Raw genomic sequence first — 18,403 nt, 5'->3', positions numbered from 1 at the left:
CTGCGTCATTTAAAACTAGAAGTCAGGAAAAGTGAATTTTAGAACACATAAATATTAAAGTTACCACTTCCATTGCAAATTAGAGCATAAATCCTTTGAGCCTGTCTTGGACTGTTCAGTGGGATTTAGGCTCCTCAGTGCTCTCCTGGTACCTGGCTTTGATTAGGCCTTTGGAAGTTCCTTCAGATGATGGCTATGCTTTACAATAGTATTCAGAAAAAATTCTGTGAAGACATTTTGACTGTTCCCTAAACAGAAGGTTTAGAAGATAAGGCAAGGGGCTTGACATGGCGGGATGGGAGCAAAGCTAAAAGCATTGGATAAATGGTGTTTCAAGTTAGAGGCAATAGATTTTTATCAGAATTTTGGGAAGTGTTCTGTTTGAAAAATGTCATGAGCACCTCAGCCAATTAATAACCCAAATGTATGTTGTAGTTTGGTCCCACAGTCAGAGATGGAATTTCATTCTGTTGGCTAATTGCCTTCAGTTTTATTGTCCTGGTCAGTTCCATGAAAATCACAAGCTGACGTCTCAGAGGTAAATATAGCCCTGTTAATGCCAAGGAAATCCACTTTCCTAATGATGACAGTATAGTGATGATTCCTTAAGAAGTCTGGTGTGCTTTACAATGGGGTCTGGAAGTGCATGTGTCAGAATATGGATTTCTCACATATTCTGGTGCTTTTGCCTCTAAAAGGAGCAGAGTCATCCTGCTGTGCACGTACCACAGTTGTTTATTCCTCAGTACAGTGGGAAGATGTATTGCCAGAGGTCCCAAACCTTTCTGACCTGCTGCCTTGTCTGCCAGGAACTATTTAGTGTGATAATGGCGTTTGATAGACTGCACACAAACACCATTGTCACACTCCACAGCTCTGGGAGTAGAGGTCCTTAGCCCATGGAAGGAGTGATCACTGCAGACTTCAGCAGAGGGGGTTTCAAAGACCTGCAAAACAGACACAAGACCAGGTTTGTGCATATTTATATGTGGCACATCGGGGTTCTCACAAGGAGGCGGGACACAGGATCTTGAATTGCTTTCAGGTGAATATTGTGTCTCAGGTAGCTGTGGGAATGTAAAAGTTGAGTGGCTTCGAGTTCCATTACAGACAAGGGAGATGGACAGCACCTGAGAAAGTAATCTGTACCATTCTAGAGACAAATTCCTGAGGAGAGGGATGAGCAGTTTCTGCAATGACCCGTGTCTTCCTCTAATTGGTGGAGACAGCCCAGAATCAGCACCAGACTCTTGTAGCTATGTCAGACGTGAGGAATCACAATGCTGGGGATTATATTTGATTTTCACATACTTGTTTTTAGCAGCATTCTTGAGTAACCCACATACAAGACAGACAAGTTGGTCTGTATTTCTGGTCCCACTGCTCCATGCGTGTTCTTCTGGGATACATCAGCACCTGTGCACAGGGAATTAAGCTCTAGGATCCATAGCTGTGGTGCTCATTTCTGCACAGGCTGGGTGTTTCAGAGTGTTTATCTGTGTGGTTTGATCCTGCTAGCCAAATAACATTTCTGCATACTCTCAGTAGAAAACATCCCATAAAAGATTATGTGGGCTAAGGACTGGATTAAGAGCACACAAACATGCTGCACAGGGATTTGTAACCTGTGGAAATTCAGTTATATGCCATCATCACATCTGAATGCTGCAGAAAAGCAGAGAAAACAGAGAAGGAGGAGCACATGGAAGGGAGGAGGTTAGAAACCAGGGCTGGGGTGAAAAGAAGTAGCCTTTATTTTTTGTTAGTACTGAAAAGTGAACTTTCTGGCTCAAAAGAGAATCCTCTGTGGACTGATTAGAAGCCCCTTGGGAGGGGATGCAGTTGTCTTTTTGTGCAAGAGGTGAGAATGGGATGTCTTGCTGTAGTGCTTTTTAACTCCCCTCTCATTTATTACTGGGGAGAATTTGCTCCCCATAAGTAGTAAACCCAGACTCTCCAGCAGTCTTCTGGATCTGGTTCTGCTTTAGAAACAGAATGTTAAGGAAGTTAAAGGCCTCAAAAGGCTCATCCTCTGAGAAATCCTCCCTGGGTTTAGCCTTCTCATCAATCCTTTTTGTGCAGGGAGCACAGCACTCACAAATCAGCCTGCTCAATTCTACAGCATCAAATGTCAAAGTACCTGCACAGAGGTGATACCAAGGCACCCAGATGAGCTGCTGCCCACCTGTACTGACACACCTGAACCACCAGCCTGCTCTTCACAGTGTAACAGGGGTCTCCTCACCCTGTCATCTAACTTTATATCTTATCTGGATCTTCTTCCCAATTGTAATATAGTTCAACCAGTGTTGATAGGTCAGGGCAGACTTAATAGGGCTCTGGATTGGTATAATTCTTGATTTACATCAAGTCAAACCTCAGGGAAGGGTTTGTGATAACTCAGTGCCACGAGCTGGCACTAGAAGCTGGGTTCTGAGTGCCCTTTGCTGGTGGACAGAACAGCAGAGCAAAATGGACCTTCAGTCTGGTTACCAGATCAGGCTGTTTCATTTCTCCAAAATTATTATTTCAACAGTAATAATCTGGCATTCCCACCCCTGCCACAAAAACAAGCCTAGAAGTGCTTGGGCATGGCTGACATCCAAGGGATTTTCATGTCCCACTGGTTCTGTCTGAGTCTGTAGTGCTGCAGTGGGACAGAGCTGAGCATTTGAACCTACACACAAAGCGGGCAGACGTGCAGATCCACAGGTCAGGCTCCTGTGCAATCCCAGCTATGAAGGAGGCATCTCTGAAAGAAGGAGAAGAGCTGGAGCACACTGAGCATCACAGGGCACAGTGTTTGGAATTAATGATGGCAAAGACCCAGTCATGCCAGAACATTCTGTCAGTAAGGATGCAGCTGCAGCCCTGAGGTCCATGGGGCCGGTTTTGGTTAATGCCAAAGCATTTATAATTGCAGTGGTAAGTGCCTATGCTGCAGCTGGTGAGAGTGAGAAATGAATGCCAAAGGCTCAGAGGTGCTATACCTGGCTTTCTAATTCACCATGTTGGTGTCTTCCCTTGTCTTTCCTCATACACATTTTACTCAGCTTTCTCTCTGCAGCAGAGGGGAAGGATCAGGCAAGATCCTACTAATGAAACTCCCTGAGGAAAAGCCTGGCAATGCTGTGCAGAGTAGGAAAGCCCAGAAATCCTGGCAAAAGGACTCCACTGCAGAACATGTAACGAGAAAGCAAGGCAGCTGGTGCCACTGAAAACAGGCAATTATAGTCCCTCAGCTAGGTGGAAGCTTCTAGCAAATCAACAGGAATATTTCCTAGACAAAATATAATGAAAGAAGGAGAAATGGCCACTAGTTTTTAGTACTGCAAGGGGAAAAAAAACCCCAACAAATAATGGGAAAGTTACAGGGAGAAAACAAACCATAATCATCAGAGAAAAATCTCCTTTTTGATTCTCTTCTGCTGGACATCTGTGTAAAGAACATTATTGGGATGTTCTAATGCAGAGAAACATTGTGAGAAACAAGAGGGTTTTCAAGAGGGTTTTTTGAGACAGGTCACAGAACATGTCCTTCCCATATAGCCAGACCTGGAAGCATTCCTGGTCGCCTGGGAAGTCCGTCAGCTTCCCTACCACCTAATTTTTAAAAAACAATAAACATTCAGGGTGGTTTGCACTGCCCTAACAAAAGGCTAATCTCCTTCCAAGTGCAGGTAGAGATCCCTAGGTCCAAGACATTAAATCCTGTAAAATTACACAGTTGAGCCCTGGGCACGTGCGGATATTTTGATAGGCTGAAGTGCTCAGTGTTGGAAATCCACCTGCACTTTGTTAATATCTTTAGCATTTCCTTTTTCTCACATGAATTTTGCACAGGAAGGCACTTACCATCGGACACAACAGCCAAAGGATCCTCTGGTGTGTTGGTAGGGCTTGGCAGAACCAGGATTCTCTTGCAGGACATTTTGCTGACTGTCTGTACTCGAACCTTTGGAGTCCTGGTTTCTTTTCTGAGTTCCCAGCAGTGGGCAGCTGCTGCAAGCCTCTGCTTCCAGTGGACACCTTTCCCTCTCCCTTTATGGGATCCTGAGGTTTTAAAGTAAACAATTCATTCTTGTTCTGATAAGTCATATTAAAATATTGATCTGGGGGAGGGAGATGACCCTCGCTGCACTGAGCCAGAGTCACCTTTAGTCAGACTAAAGAACGGGAAAAAGCTCTGAGACCTCAATTTTCTCTGTTCCTTCAGAGACCACATGTAGGGAGGGAAAAATGCAAAAGATAAGGGGGTTTCAGCTCTTTGTTTTGCTGAACCCTGAGATGAAGAGTGTTTACTCTGGCTGTATATTAATTGCTTACTTTTGCCAGTGAGACTGATTTCATCAGTTCCTCAGGTCACAGTGCTCATCTCATGTTCACTGCTGGGGCTTGCCAATCTTTTTTCTTTCTTGAATTTTGATGTACTGTCTGCTTTGTTTGGGAATTTTCAGATTTACTTTCCAGCACACCTAGGAGGTAGGGGGAAAGCCCAGCTTTGGTTGAGGCTGTCTGAACTGCACTGGCAAACCCAGGAATGGTACACATCTCCCAGAACCTCATCCAACAATGAGGCAATTGCATAAACCTCCACAATTAGGGCCTGATGAATTTCACTTTATTTTTTTTTTTTTTTTGTGAAGGCTAAAATAGGATTTGAACCTAAGATTTTCTCTGAACATAAAAAAATAGCCACATTTTGGGTATGAGAACATTTGCTAGTTAACTAATAGGTGTTTCCTCACTTACTTCCATTACCATTACCATACTTCTGTTCCATTAGAACATTTTGGAACAGTCTGAAGAAATAGTTTGGAGGGTTAGGAAGCAAAGCTTTCAATAGAAATACTTCACAAAAGTGAGGAACCAGGTCACTTTACTGATTTTGGCTGGATGTGTCCATCCAACAGCAGAAAACCACCATCAAATCAAATCTGGAAAGCATTCTGTGCCTTGCCCTCTCCTCCTTAGATCCTCTTTGTTACCAGCTGATGACAGATCTTTTTTGCTTAACACTGTCTTGGGCTGCAAATCTGTCATGGCAAGAATAATCTACTGTTTCCTAAAATGCTGATTTCTATTCCCAGTTCTCTTGTGTAAATAGTAATTCCTTGTTTGGGACTGGTGCATGCACACAGTGTGAATATGACAAAATTACTACTACTACTACTAGTTCAGAGTCTGCCCCTGGAGTAGAACAAGTTTTGGGGAAAGTAGGTATCTAAAAATGAGCTGTGCAATTATATCAGCATCCTGTGTGCAAACTCCTCATGCTACTCTGCATTTGAAGTCTACAGAAGGTATCTGACAATATGCTTAATCAGAAAAAGAAGACAAAAGACCATATTAAAAAGAAAACTCATATTAAAAAGAAAATAACCAACCCAAAATCAAAATGCCATATGTTGTACAAAACAAGCAGAGAAAAACTAAAATGTGCTACTTTTGAATCACAGCAGAAACACCACATACTTGGTATTTGTGGGTTGTGTTTCTGGGGGGGTGGGGTGTGTGGAAAGCAGTTTCCCTCAAAATGGGGCTCTGCAACTGTAGGTGAAACACTGGTCACTCCCCAGGGAGCCTGGGGAAAGTCTGGAACTGCATTGCAACATGCAGTACTGCTGCAGACTGGTTGGGGTCCAGTTCTCTGAAATGAAATACCAAAGTATTGGGAAATTCCTGGAAAAAGAAAAGGAACTGGTTTGTTTAAATGTTTCTGAAGGTGACACAGGGACAGATAATGCAACATATGTTGCACATACACCTGAGGACCAGATTCTTCCCTTGGAAATATGCAGCTATAACCCCAAGCAAAATCATCTAACTTTGAAGTGCAGTCGAACTGTGAGGCTGGCACTGCTCGGAGCAGGGGACTGAGTCCTGTGATCTCCAAAAGTCCCTTCCAGCCTAAATTACTCTGTGCTTCCATTATATATGCAGAGCTTCTGGTGAGTAAGGTGTCACTAGACAAAGGACATGATTTGATCCCTACAAAAGCTCTTTCCTTTCATTTTTCTTATATACAATGTGGAGGATATGTTGAGGGAAATGGAAATCACAGGGATGGTGTCTTTTCTGTGCAGCAACAGTGGAAGAACAGCTTTAAAACTGAAGGAATAAGTGCAGGGGCAAAAGCCTGAGCTGTATCTTTGTGGCTTTACTCCAGCACATAATCAATACTCTTCAATTGATTTGGGGCTGGCTATTTCATCCATGGAAAAAATCCTGTCATGGTCCCACCAGCCGTGGGCATGGCTCCCTTGGCTAAAACTTCCAGACAAATCTGGGTCAAAGATTTAGGCCAGAATCTTTTATGGAGAAAAATGACACATACCCAGCAGTGGAACTGAATTTATCCCTTTTCTTTCTTAATGTCAATGACTATGCTGACTCACCTCACTTTTGGATATGGCCATCTAATTTTAAGAGGACATTGCTACAGGAATTTTTGTGCTCAGAGTACACAAAGGTGTTGTTTATCAGCTTACCCCAGAGTACTGCAGCATTCAAGGGGCACATTTACCACGATCTCATGGACAGAGGTAAGGGCTACAAGTGCTGGGACAGTTCAGACCCCAGAGGAGGAACGCTGTGATCCTTGTCAGTCAATGGCCACTGGTTAAAGATTACCTGCGACGGTCACTCCGATGGCTGGGTAGAGAAAGATTAACTCAGAACAGCAGAAAGTTGAGCAAAGGTCTTTAACCTGGAAGCCATGATCTCTTCTGATTTCTGCTGGGGATCAGTAAATGAAATTGATTTGAGTTTCCCAATCATCAAACTCATTACATCAGTTCTGGATCATCCTGGCATTTCCTGTAACCATTCACCCTCTGACAAAGAGAATCCAGGTTGGGAATTATCTTCAGATTAGGAGAGTAAGGTTTGGCTGACAGTGTACCCTCCATGACATTGCTGTTTCCCCAGCAAAATAGTTGTGGGAAGAATTTAAGCCATTTTGCTCTAAGCAGAAGGCTAACACAAAAAACTTGTATTTACCAGTCCCTCAGGGCAACTACCCTTCCCTCAGGAGACCTGCTGACTCTGCAGACAGTGCTCTGGGCACACCAGGGTGCGAGGGATGTCCTAGGGTAGGTTTGAGGGAGCACTTCCAGCACTGTTAGTGTCCCCTGAGCCACATGTGAGGATAAGCAGCTTTATTAATTTTTGGTCTCTGTAAGTCAAAGTCCTGTTTAAATTCACTTCTCAGAACTTGAAGATACTTTGGTGACCTGAACTCTGTCAGTCCCTAGCACAGTCTGTGCCCGGGACTGAGGGTGGCTCTGCTGAGGGGTCCTGTGCCCTGCCCCTGTCCCTCCATGAGCCCAGCCCCAGCACCAAGGCCTGGGGGAGGTCTGAGGCAGAGTTTGGGGCAGGGTGGACAGGGCACTTGGTGCCCTTGGCTTGCTGCAGCCAGCTGTAATTAACTGTTAGTTGTTTTAATTGCAGCGCTGCAAGGAGCAGTCCCAGTGGGGCTCCCATGTCTCCGGACATGCCTGTCAGCATTTCACACAGCTGGTACTTTTGCTCTTTTGAGAAAAGCAAAAAATCAGTTTGGCCCCTTGAAAAATTGCAAAGACAAAGGTTTTATAGTGGCTTTATAACTCCATGCTGATGTTCTACCTTCCCTGGCCCAGTGGTGACTGGAGGAGCTCCTACAGCTAGCCTGGCCACCAGAAGGGCTTACACAAAGTCAAGGTGCCAAAGTAGCCAAGGTAAGTCCAGTTAAACCCAGCTTGGCACGGGCTGGACTTTGCTTTCCCTTTTTATATTCATCGGCTGCCAATCCCCCAGTTACACAGAAAAACAGTGCAGCTGTGATGGCAATGTTCTGGAGACAGTGGTGACAAAGTAATGAAGAATGAGCCATCGTGTATTTTGTGTGACATTGCAGGCACTTTCCTTGCTAAATGGAAACTTCACACAGATTCCATATTTAGTCTAATCTGTTTTACCAACTCATTTACCACCCTATGTAGCATGAAATTGCACTTCCCGTGGCTATTTAAGTCCTGTATGCCATGGCTCTGCTGAACTGATGCATTTTTCACAAAAACCTGATTTCCAGACCTCAGAGAAAAAGAAGCTGCTGTTTTTTAGCAAAAATTGGTTTGGTAATTGAAACCAACAGGTTTGAGGGGCAGGCTGTGGCTGCTCAGGTGCAGCTGGTTTGTAATTACTTAGGTTGATGCAGGTGCTGAGCATCAGGCATCATTAGGTGTTCAAAGATAGTTTTGAGTGGAAAGAAGGACTAAAGGGGGGAGGAAAGCGAGGCAGCAGCTTTTGTGAGAGTTGAAGTGCTTTCTTTCCACAAGGAAAGTATTTGTAGCGTTGGTAACTGCAGAATGCTCCGGAAAGGATTTGCTTCTGGTGAGCAGAGGCTGATTGTCAGTGGCAGCCCCAGCACTTGCTAACTGACCTGGGATAACTGGGAAGTTTCCATGTCAAAACTAGTGAATCCCAGAATGGTTTGAGTGGGAAGGGACCTTAAATGTGATCTCATCCCACCCTCACGGGCAGAGATGCCTTCCACTGTCCCAGGTTGCTCCTCCAAGCCCTGTCCAGCCTGGCCTGGGACACTCCCAGGGATCCAGGGACAGCCGCAGCTTCTCTGGGCACCCTGTGCCAGGGCCTCCCCACCCTCACAGCTGAGAATTTCTTCCCGATATCCCATCTAACCCTGCCCTCTGGAAGTGGGAAGCCATTCCCTGTGTCCTGTGAGCCCAGGCCCTTGTCCCTCCCCATCCATCCTGGGAGCGCCTTAGGTGCTGCACGGCTGCTGTGCTGCCAGGAACCTGCACACAGAAACAGCAGGGAGGTGAAAATATGGATCTTGAGCTCAAGATAAAGTGAGCATTGGCAATTTCTGACCTAGTACTGGGAATTGCAACATTATGTATCAAAAGAATAGAAACAAGAATTATTAATCTCCTCAACGGGGTGTAGGAACACGGGGCTGTGGGAATTACACAGGTGATCAGGCTGTGGGAATTACACAGGTGATCAGGCTGATTAAGATCAGGTGTGAGGGTGACTCAGCGACCTTACAACAGTTTTTTTAGTCTAAAGTGATTCTCAGTGTGGTGAGGGTTTCAGAATTGGTTCTGCTAAGTTAGAGAAGCTTGCCCATTGCACTGGATGTTATGTTTACTGTATAACAACAGCTCTGGATGTTCCTGAAACTGCTCTTCTAGACTCACTCAGAAGACTCCTAGACTGACTCAGAGAAATTCAAAACTGACAAGTAAGTGGACTTCTAGTTTGTGGTTGGATCGTGCGCGGCCTCGGGGCTGGGGCACAGCGGTGTGAGGGCTGGGGCACAGCGGTGTGAGGGCTGGGGCACAGCGGTGTGAGGGCTGGGGCACAGCGGTGTGAGGGCTGGGGCACAGCGGTGTGAGGGCTGGGGCACAGCGGTGTGAGGGCTGGGGCACAGCGGTGTGAGGGCTGGGGCACAGCGGTGTGAGGGCTGGGGCACAGCGGTGTGAGGGCTGGGGCACAGCGGTGTGAGGGCTGGGGCACAGCGGTGTGAGGGCTGGGGCACAGCGGTGTGAGGGCTGGGGCACAGCGGTGTGAGGGCTGGGGCACAGCGGTGTGAGGGCTGGGGCACAGCGGTGTGAGGGCTGGGGGCCGTGCGGAGCCTTGTGCTGCATTTGCAGGCGGCCTCGGGGCTGGGGCACAGCGGTGTGAGGGCAGGGCCCGTCTGGAGCCTTGTGCTGCCCCGGGGACTGCGCCACCCGCCTGGGTAACGGGGCCAGGGTGACCTTGCAGGCTGCCGGCTCTGTCCCCGGGGCAGGGAGTGCTCCTGCGCTAAAGGGCTGGCCACAAAGCCTCGGGGCATGCTGAGAATAAAGAGCGGCCTCTCCTCTCCCTCGCTGTGAAAACAGACACAGTCACTAACCTGGTGTTCCGTGTCCGCCTTTGTCCCGCACACCCTGGAGATGTCACTGGGCAAACTGGGCTGGCCGGGGCAGAGCTGGGCTTAAAAGGACACAGGTTCTTGCTGGGTGGGGAGGGGAGGAGTGCCCAGCTCTGTAAGGAAACATCTGGCTGTCCTTAACCGCTAGGAACTGCATGCACGACCTGCCTGTGCAATCAGTTCAGCTCACCAGAGCTTGAAATCTATTGCCATAACCTCGCAAGGTTTGGCCTCAGTTACACAATGTTGTCCTCAGAACACGGTTAAAGAAAAATTATCTTGAGAATTCCTTTTGTGTGTTTCATTTCTTACAGTTTCACAGTGTTAGTAGTTATCAGTGTTTGAGAGAGGAACTAGTTTGCTGGTTAAATGAATTTTCTTCTTTTTTTTTTAAATTATTTTTTATGCATTTTTAATGAAGAAATGAGATCCAACAATGAAAAGTAACCTTTCTAAAAAGAAACGCAAATTAAGTGAGAAGGGAGGAAAATGCTGTTTGATTTCCAGGAAATGCCCACTTTAAATATCTATGTATTGATAATCTTTTTTGGCGAAACTGCTGAGGTGTTTCAGTAATTTTTTTTTGGACCAAAGGTACCTGCTCTACCAATCTTTATCAGTCTCACCAGGGGTTATATGTCACACCAGTGTAGACCTTTTAATGCTCTATGGGACCCCCCTTTTGCTGACTCATTGGTATGAGCTTTCTGTGTTTGGGAGTGTTTTTATTTTAAAAGCTAAAATTTTCTGCTGCCTCTAAAACAAAACACTTTCCAGCCTCTTGGAATTTTTCTGTTGTATCGGAGGACAATTCAACTCATGCAATTCTTGTTTTAGTGATCTCGGTTAATTAATTTTTATTAAATGGAAGATAGAATGTGCCCATTTAAAGAGCAAAAAACAATTACTTAATTTCATGTCCGAGTGAATACTCTTTAACTGTGCAATTTGCAGTCATTTCAATATTATTTGCTTCCAAGGCAAATATTCAGGGTTTCAGAGATTATTCTCTCTGCTTACCAAGAAAAAAACCCAACTTTTAATTAATATTTGCAGGATTAATTCTGTATGAACTGAAATTTAGAACTCACCTGCTGTTCCTAGAATACTCCTGAAAACTCAGTTTTCTTCCTCAGAAGTTTATTATGACTGGAAAAAAACAAAACACCACATATATAAATCGGAACCTTTATCCCAAGTGGCAAGTGAGTTATTTCCTCCAGAATTCACCAGATATCAGCTGATGCTTTTCCAGCTTATGTGAGTGCCTTCTCCCAGTGCCCAGGCTGTGGAGCTGTCTTTGGCACGGGACGGGGCAGCCCCGGTTCCTGGCAGAGCCCCGCGTGTGGCTGCGGGGCTGGATGGGCCCTTCCCGGAGCTGGGCTCTGGGAATGATGCCGGAACACTGCCCTGGCTCTGGGAGTGATGCCGGGACACTGCCCTGGCTCTGGCTGTGCCGTGGTGGGTGCTGTTCCCAGCACTGGCACCGGGCAAGGCACTGCCCTGGCATGGAGCGCCCGTGGCGGTGCAGGGCCTGCCGCAGGAGGGTCCCGCAGCTCTTGGATCACACGGATGGAGATCTGTGGGGCCTGGCTGGCAGGGGCTGTGGCTCTGGGGTCTGACTGCGGGCCAAGCTGGGCTGTGCTCGCTGCAGGGTGGCAGGGACGTGGATGTGTGGGTGTGGTGACACACGCCTGCTGGTGGCACAGCTCGTTCCCAATGTGCACGGTGAACTAAGGTACCATCTGCCTATGGTTGGAGCCATTTCACATATGTGAGCTGGAGTGTGTTAAACATTAATTATTCCTTGCAAGCCCCTGTGGGCGTGGGCTGGGGCTTTGTTTTACCCAGGTCAATGAACAACGCTCTGGGGCCATGTTTGAAACTAAGTGGTCGTGTGGCAAGATTCCATGTGTTTCACAATTTTTAAATGCTAGTAGAACATTCCTGAATGCTAGTGGAATGTCAAGTCCAGTTTTAATTTAGGATCAGTGAGTAACTTAACTAGACATGAGTACCATATTGCTGTGACAAGCAGTCCAGGAAATTCCTGATGTTTGTTGAGGATAATTTCTCATCACAAATGCTCAGCAAGCCAACTAGGAAAGGTGCTCTGCCACGGGGGTTTGTGAATAGAGGACTCATGGCAGGAGCTATGGTCCTGGTCACAGTGACCATGAAATGGTCTGATTTAAATGTTTTGGTGTAATTACAAAAAGCAGAGTTGTCACCCTGGCTTTCAAGAGTGCAAAGTATAAGCTGCCAGGGAGCAGTTGGCCATGTCCCCTGAGGAGCTGCCTCAGGGGGCCCCGAGTGCTGGTCAAGTTTGAATAGAACGTGTGCAGGAGAGGCAAGGCCATTCAGGCAGAAGCCAGGCAGGTGGGGTAGGTTGCCAGCTTGGCTGAACTGGGCACACTGCACATGGCTCTCTGGAAGCCAGGCCAGGTGTCAGAGAAAGAGGAGAGCTGTGGTTTGCCAGTAGAGTGCGTGGGTCTCAATCCAGGGGTTCATACTGTTCAACGCTGTTGTCCAAGATCTGGGTGCAGGAGTGGAAAGCACCAGGAGGGAGTTTGCTGAAGATGCTGAAGTGGGAGGTGCTGTGGGCTCAAGGGATGAGAGGCCTTGCAGAGGGATCTGGATAGGTGGAACATTGGGCAATCATTGGCAGGAAATCTAACAGAAAAGCAGCACTGCTGTCAGGAGAATTCCTGGTGGTTTCCACAGAGCCTGGATTTCACCCAGCATGTACTAGTGCGGCACTTACCGTGTGAATTAAAGGATTTTGCTGAAAAGCGTAAAGATTAATGACTGTACCTGCTGGGAGCACGGGATAGAGTTCTCTCAAAGTCAGGCAGTGGCAGCCAGAGGTTTGTGAGAACTGGCTGACTCACCTTTACCCCAAACTGGGAATTTTTCATCAAACGAAGTTTTCCTGAAATGCATTTGACAAAATGTTTCTACTTGGCTGAAAATTTCAAACTTAAAAAAGCTTCTATTTAATTTGCAACCACATTTTTATTTAACTCCTGAAAGCTGGCATGAAGTATGGCAGTTTGAATTAATGTTGCATTTCAAGTGTTATTTAAAGTTATGTTTTTATTTGCATGAAGTCTTGGGAGTTTTGTGGTTGGGTTTTTTTAAAAGTCAGTTCTAGATAGTATGATTTGAGCATAAGAACAGGAGGAAGCTGAGTGAGGGTTACTGTGAATAGCTTATGTGTGTTTGCTGATCCAGCACCTAATGAAGTAATGGGTGCTGGATTGTCTTTTATTTTATTTTTTTTTTCCCCAGCACTTTCTAAAGGCACCCTGCTATTTTCAGTACCAGATTAATAATGATTTTGGTGTTGTTCTACATGTCTGAAACTACACTTCACTGACAGAAAAGTTTCCACAGCTTTGCTAGTAAACTGAGAACATGTCCTGGCTTCTCTGGGGTGGCCCCTCTGTACGCAGGAGGTGCAGAAGGCCTTGGGTTGCCTTCTGCCTCTCCTAGGCTGCAGCCCCTTTCCCTGCTGATATGAGCAGATTCCCTACTGCTGAGCTGAAAGGAGTTTGGGAGTGAATGTGGCACTTTCTTGGTGCTTTTCTTCTTCTCCTGTGGTGCCAGGAGAAAGCTCTGAAAGGTAATGTAAAGCAAACTTGGAAGGAACATTCTGTCAGTGTTGTCAGAGCCAGGCCCAGCTGTGCACTGCTCCAGGTGGCTGCCTGGGGAGGAAATAGGGTTTTATCATCAGAAAGCAAAACCCCAAACTGGGTACTTGTGCTGATGGACGACTGTTTTCATATGCCAAATGACAATTTGGTAATAAGAATAAGGTGAATTAAGATGATTTGTGTACTCCACAAACCTATTTTTGTTTACAATAAATGTATCACTACATAGTGTGTATGTGTTACCAAAAACCATGCTTGAGGCAAATTCGCCAGAGACCAGAGATTCTGTCTCTGGGCTGAGTTTCCTGGCTCCTACCTTCAAGCTCTGAGATTCACTAGACAGAAAACACAAAATCCTTAGTAAATGTGGTCTCCTAGGGAAGCAGGGACAGTTTTGTTTGTTTGTTTTCATCTAAGTGAGAGATGAAGTAAAAACTTGCTTCCAGGAATCTACATTGGTGGAGATTCAAATTCTGGTCCAAACTTGTGCTTAGAAGCAGTGATTCTGCCTCTCTCTCTAGTGTTTGTCTGCACTGAAGTCCTGATTAACTTCTCCAGGTTCCAAAAGCTGCCGAAGGAATGACAGTGCTGCTGACACCGCAAGAGGTGTCCTTGCCAAACAGGACATCAGCAGCTCTGTTGCTCTGGGAATTTAGCGTACAAAGCAATCTCAAGGGAGCTGCACTTTCTTACTGGACTGCAGCTCTTGCCAGTGCTTTCCTGTGCCAGGAGGCTGCCAGGCTGGAGCTGTTACCAGAACCCTTGCACCGCACACAAACTGCTACACCCTGGCTGCTCCTGGCACTGAGCTGCTGTCCACGTGTAGGGCAGAACATCTGTCACATCTGGTTTGTTCTTGAGGAACACTGATTTCTCTCGGGCTGCTTCCCAGGCATATAACAACACCTGCCTTTGTCTTGGGGATTTGTACTCCTGGAATACTGGTTGATGTGCAAACTCTTGTGATTGGCTTGGCACTGTTGTTATTAACCAAAGGCAGAAAGATGTCTCCTGCCTCACTATCAAATAGCAAAGTCCTCTATAAAAGAGGAAAAAAAATTAATTTAATTCTCCTATTTTTTATCTTACTCTTTTTTGTTTTTTTAACCTACGGGCACAATCAGGGAATGCCGAGTCTAAAATGTGTCTATTGTACCTAGCCATTAATGAAACATAGAAGCACAATTTATACTTATTATTATTACTATTATTATTACACAATTGGAGACAGTGAACCAGCTGCTTGCTTGCTGAGGAAGAGGAACTGTTTCAAACTTGACAATTTTCTTAAAAGCTGCTGTTCATAGAAGTAAAGCTGGGGCAAAGGAAATTACTGGTATGGTAGGGAAAATGTTGTCACAGGTGCAAACAAGTTGCCCTCAGTTCCCTCAACTCTAGGCGGGCTGTAGAGGAAGGGAATTACTAGACTTTTGCACTATGTTACTGCACTTCGAAGTAGCTAGAAGTTATTTAATGGTTGTGTTCTGTAAAGAACCCCTTAAAACTGAAGATCTGTGCTGCACCAGCACACTGAAACATGCAGAGGTACAGCAGAGGTATCTGCCCATGGCGAGCAACTAATATTTGCCAAGTATTGATCTAGTGTGCATCTCATCTTCCATAGTCCAAGGTTCAAAGTTTACCTTTTGTTTAAAAACTGATTTTACAGGGAGGTCATGTCCTTTAGCTAATCCAGCAGCAATAGAGGTCTGTAAAATGGATATTGAGTTTACCACTGTTTGGAGGAAAGCCTTGAAGCCCTCACGGAAAGCCTCTGTAGCACAGAGATGTATCCACTGATATGGCAGTATGCAGAGAGCCTGGACAAGTGACAAAGTGGAGGAAATAATTAGTCTGCTTTGGAATGTTGTGGTGTTGCCAGACCCAGCCTCAAATCAGAAGATAAGCCCTGACCATTTGCTCCTGGCACACCCACAGCCTTTCCCAGGGTACTGGTCACTTGACCCCACCTTCATATTTTCACTGTAAAGAGTTGGCTGAAATTACTCCCAAATAGCTGAAACCCCAAAGCACACTGGGAAAGGCAGGTTTACCACAGAATAAATGGCCACAAAAATATAATAATCTAATGTAGGAGAGGGTGTTGGTTTTTACTTCCTGATCTCCTTCATAAAGTTATGTGCGTTTATATAACAATCCATAAATAGGGGTGAGGAAAATCTCTCTTTATAGGCAGCATTAAGTAATTACACATCAGGAATTTACTAACAATTTTAAAACTGAAGCAAGCACAGAGTAGTTCCTGCCCCACAGTAAGTTTGGTGCATTTCATTTCTATTGAAGTGACACTGGCCACTCTGACCAGGGCTTTCTCTGTCTCAGGCGTTGGGGACTGTTGGACAGCCTGAAAACAGAGCAGATCCCTCTGGATCAGCAACACACTGGGGACAACTGGGGACAGGAATGAGCAGAAACCATCATCCTCTGGGGCTGGGACTTCATTTTAACCACACAGATCATGCCACATGTAGGGACGCAGATCCTCTTACCACAAAAGACAGTTCTGATCTCAAGTCCTCCACAGAAAACACAGGGGTTTGGATTTTGGGCAGCTTTTACAAACTGCATTTCAGCTTTGCAAAAGCCAGTCCCTGAAGATCCCTGCTTTCCAGAGCACCAGTCCTTACTGATCTCCAGTTCCCTGGAAAACATGCCCCAGCCCCAATCTGGGCCAGCGACAGCCGCAGCCTGGCTGAGCACAAGTATGGAGAGGTCAGAGCCCTCCCCTGGACTGCTGCACTTGGAGTGAGATCCATCTAGAAATGAAGCTCTGGAAACAGGCTCCAAAATGTTCTAGGATCAGACCTTTAAAAAGGCTCCAAAGGGCAATAGCTCCAGCACAAGTCCTGGTCCCAGCCCTGGCTCCCTGACACACACACAAGAAGCCCACAGTCACACAAGTGCCACTTGCAGAATTCCTGATGCAAACCCCCACCTTTCCTGCCCAGCGCTGAGGGAAATCTGACAGAGGAATAACAAGGAACCTTTGCTGAGAGCAGTGGTCAGGCCAGGCCTTCAGGCTTGGCAAGATTTTGTAATAAACAGACCCAAATTCAATCCCTAAGTCTAAATCTCTGACAAGTCTTGTCAGAAAGATACTGGACAGTAAATCAGACCACTAAATTAAAAGACTGCAGAAGGAATAACAGAAGCTTTTCCACTAATAACAGAAGTTCTTTTCTTCCCTCACCAGTCTGGGACTGTAGGACCGAAATATTTGCCACTGAGACAAGCTGTCCTTAACACTTTGACCCCTCAGCCATTATTATTTCTCAGAGAACTGGGCTGGCGCTGAGCTACTCCCATGCGTCTGCAGTGCTTTAGGGAGGGGCAAGGCGACATCCCACTTTGGGCTGGAAAAATTTCAAGATAATCTAAAGTTGTTACCCTTCTCTCTGACCCACAGCACTGCAGGAAACCGTGCTGAAAACGCGGGGTCTGGGTTGGAGTCGGGGTTGGGGGTCAGGCAGCCGAACAGATGCCTTTCCACACCATTTTCCGTCCCTACCGCAGCTAATGCCGCCGTCTTTGGAAGGACACACTAATCTGTGTAGCGAGGCCGCTGTCTTTGGTTATTGCCAGCTCTCCTAGGGGTGGCAGCTGGGGCAGGGCTGGGTGACAGCCCCTAGCTGGGCTCGGGGCACGCCCTGGCCCTGCACAGATGCAGGTGAGGTTTGGGAGCATGTGGGAACAGTGACAATGGTGGATGGTGCTGCGAGGAGCAGTCAGCCTGTGCTCGTAGTAGTGCCACCGTGCAGGGCACTGGAATCTGGGTAAAAATCCAGCTCTCCTGGTTCTCAGGGATGCAGGGTCTGAGGGGCTGGAGTTACCTGTGCCTTTCCAGGACAGCAGGAGCAAGAGGAAATGTGGTGCCAGAGCTGTGTCCCATCAGGTTGTGTTTCCCTCTGAGGACAGAGAGTCCATTCTTCTCTGGAGAAGAGAATGAAAAGTGGGAAAAATGAGGTGATGAGCAGTGAACAAGTAGGGAAAATAGTGGGAGTAAATCTTGAGAAAAGCTCCATGGTATTAAATAAATATTTTGAAGTAAAAATTAGGGAATTGGTGGAAAAGTAGGGGAATTTTGGGGGATAAAACTTGAAAAAAATTCTAAGAATGAGTATTTTTGGGTGAAAAATAAGGAATGAACATCCTGAGGTAAACTGAGGTCATCAGTTAGGAACGTGGAGTGAACATTTTGGGTGTAGAAATGGATGTTTTCTTCAGGATGGAAAATGAATATTTTGAGGGGAAAACAGGATCACTGGTAGTGCACAGATAGCGAAAATTTGGGGGTAAAGAATTAATCTACATGGAATAAGTAGGGGATGTTTTTGAGGGAAACTGGGGCCAGAGGTGAAGGTCAGTCCAAAGCCAACCCCGCTTCATCTTTAAATCCCAGGAAGAACTCTACAATCTGACAGTTGAGGGACTAAAAATTCATAGAAATTGAGCCAAGAGCATTGAGAAGGTTTCTGGGAATCCCATCCCAGTGTTGTCATTGAATTCTTAACAGATCTTGAAGCATTTGATGACAACAACACACGTCTCTGTTGGGATTACTGCCATGGACCAAGTGAACCCTCAGGACTTGTTCTGCTCATTTCTCCCTGGAAAAGGATGTTGCACCTTCTGAGCCATTGTGGAAATGCTGGAAAGGGTAGAAATTCAGGGTTATTGGAGGAGTTCTTTACTGTTATGTCAGGTGCCAGCCAGTTCTGCCTTAGAGCCGTTCAAGGGGCTGATGTGTAAAATGCATTAGCAGAAAAGAAGCAGCAGCCATTCCCATCCCAGCCCTTTCTCGTGATCC

The 18,403-nt window shown here is 46.2% G+C and overlaps 1 long non-coding RNA gene across 8 annotated transcripts; it reads right to left on the bottom strand.

The window, feature by feature from the left end:
- Positions 1–699: 699 nt before the first annotated feature.
- On the bottom strand, positions 700–9,977 carry LOC131591490 (uncharacterized). Of its 8 annotated transcripts, none has more exons than XR_009280396.1 (5): positions 9,902–9,977; positions 6,634–6,738; positions 5,476–5,650; positions 3,856–4,053; positions 807–947 (listed from the first exon to the last, which is right to left on the bottom strand). It is a non-coding gene; the product is annotated as an uncharacterized LOC131591490 (long non-coding RNA). The 8 variants fall into 8 exon arrangements; XR_009280393.1 differs by having other exon boundaries at positions 5,476–5,682; positions 9,902–9,974; XR_009280394.1 differs by having other exon boundaries at positions 5,476–5,682; positions 6,634–6,735; positions 9,902–9,948.
- Positions 9,978–18,403: the final 8,426 nt, after the last annotated feature.

Source organism: Poecile atricapillus, chromosome W (genome assembly GCF_030490865.1).
Source record: "Poecile atricapillus isolate bPoeAtr1 chromosome W, bPoeAtr1.hap1, whole genome shotgun sequence".
Classification (NCBI taxonomy): Eukaryota; Metazoa; Chordata; class Aves; order Passeriformes; family Paridae; genus Poecile; species Poecile atricapillus.
This window is presented reverse-complemented; position numbering and strand designations above follow the sequence as displayed.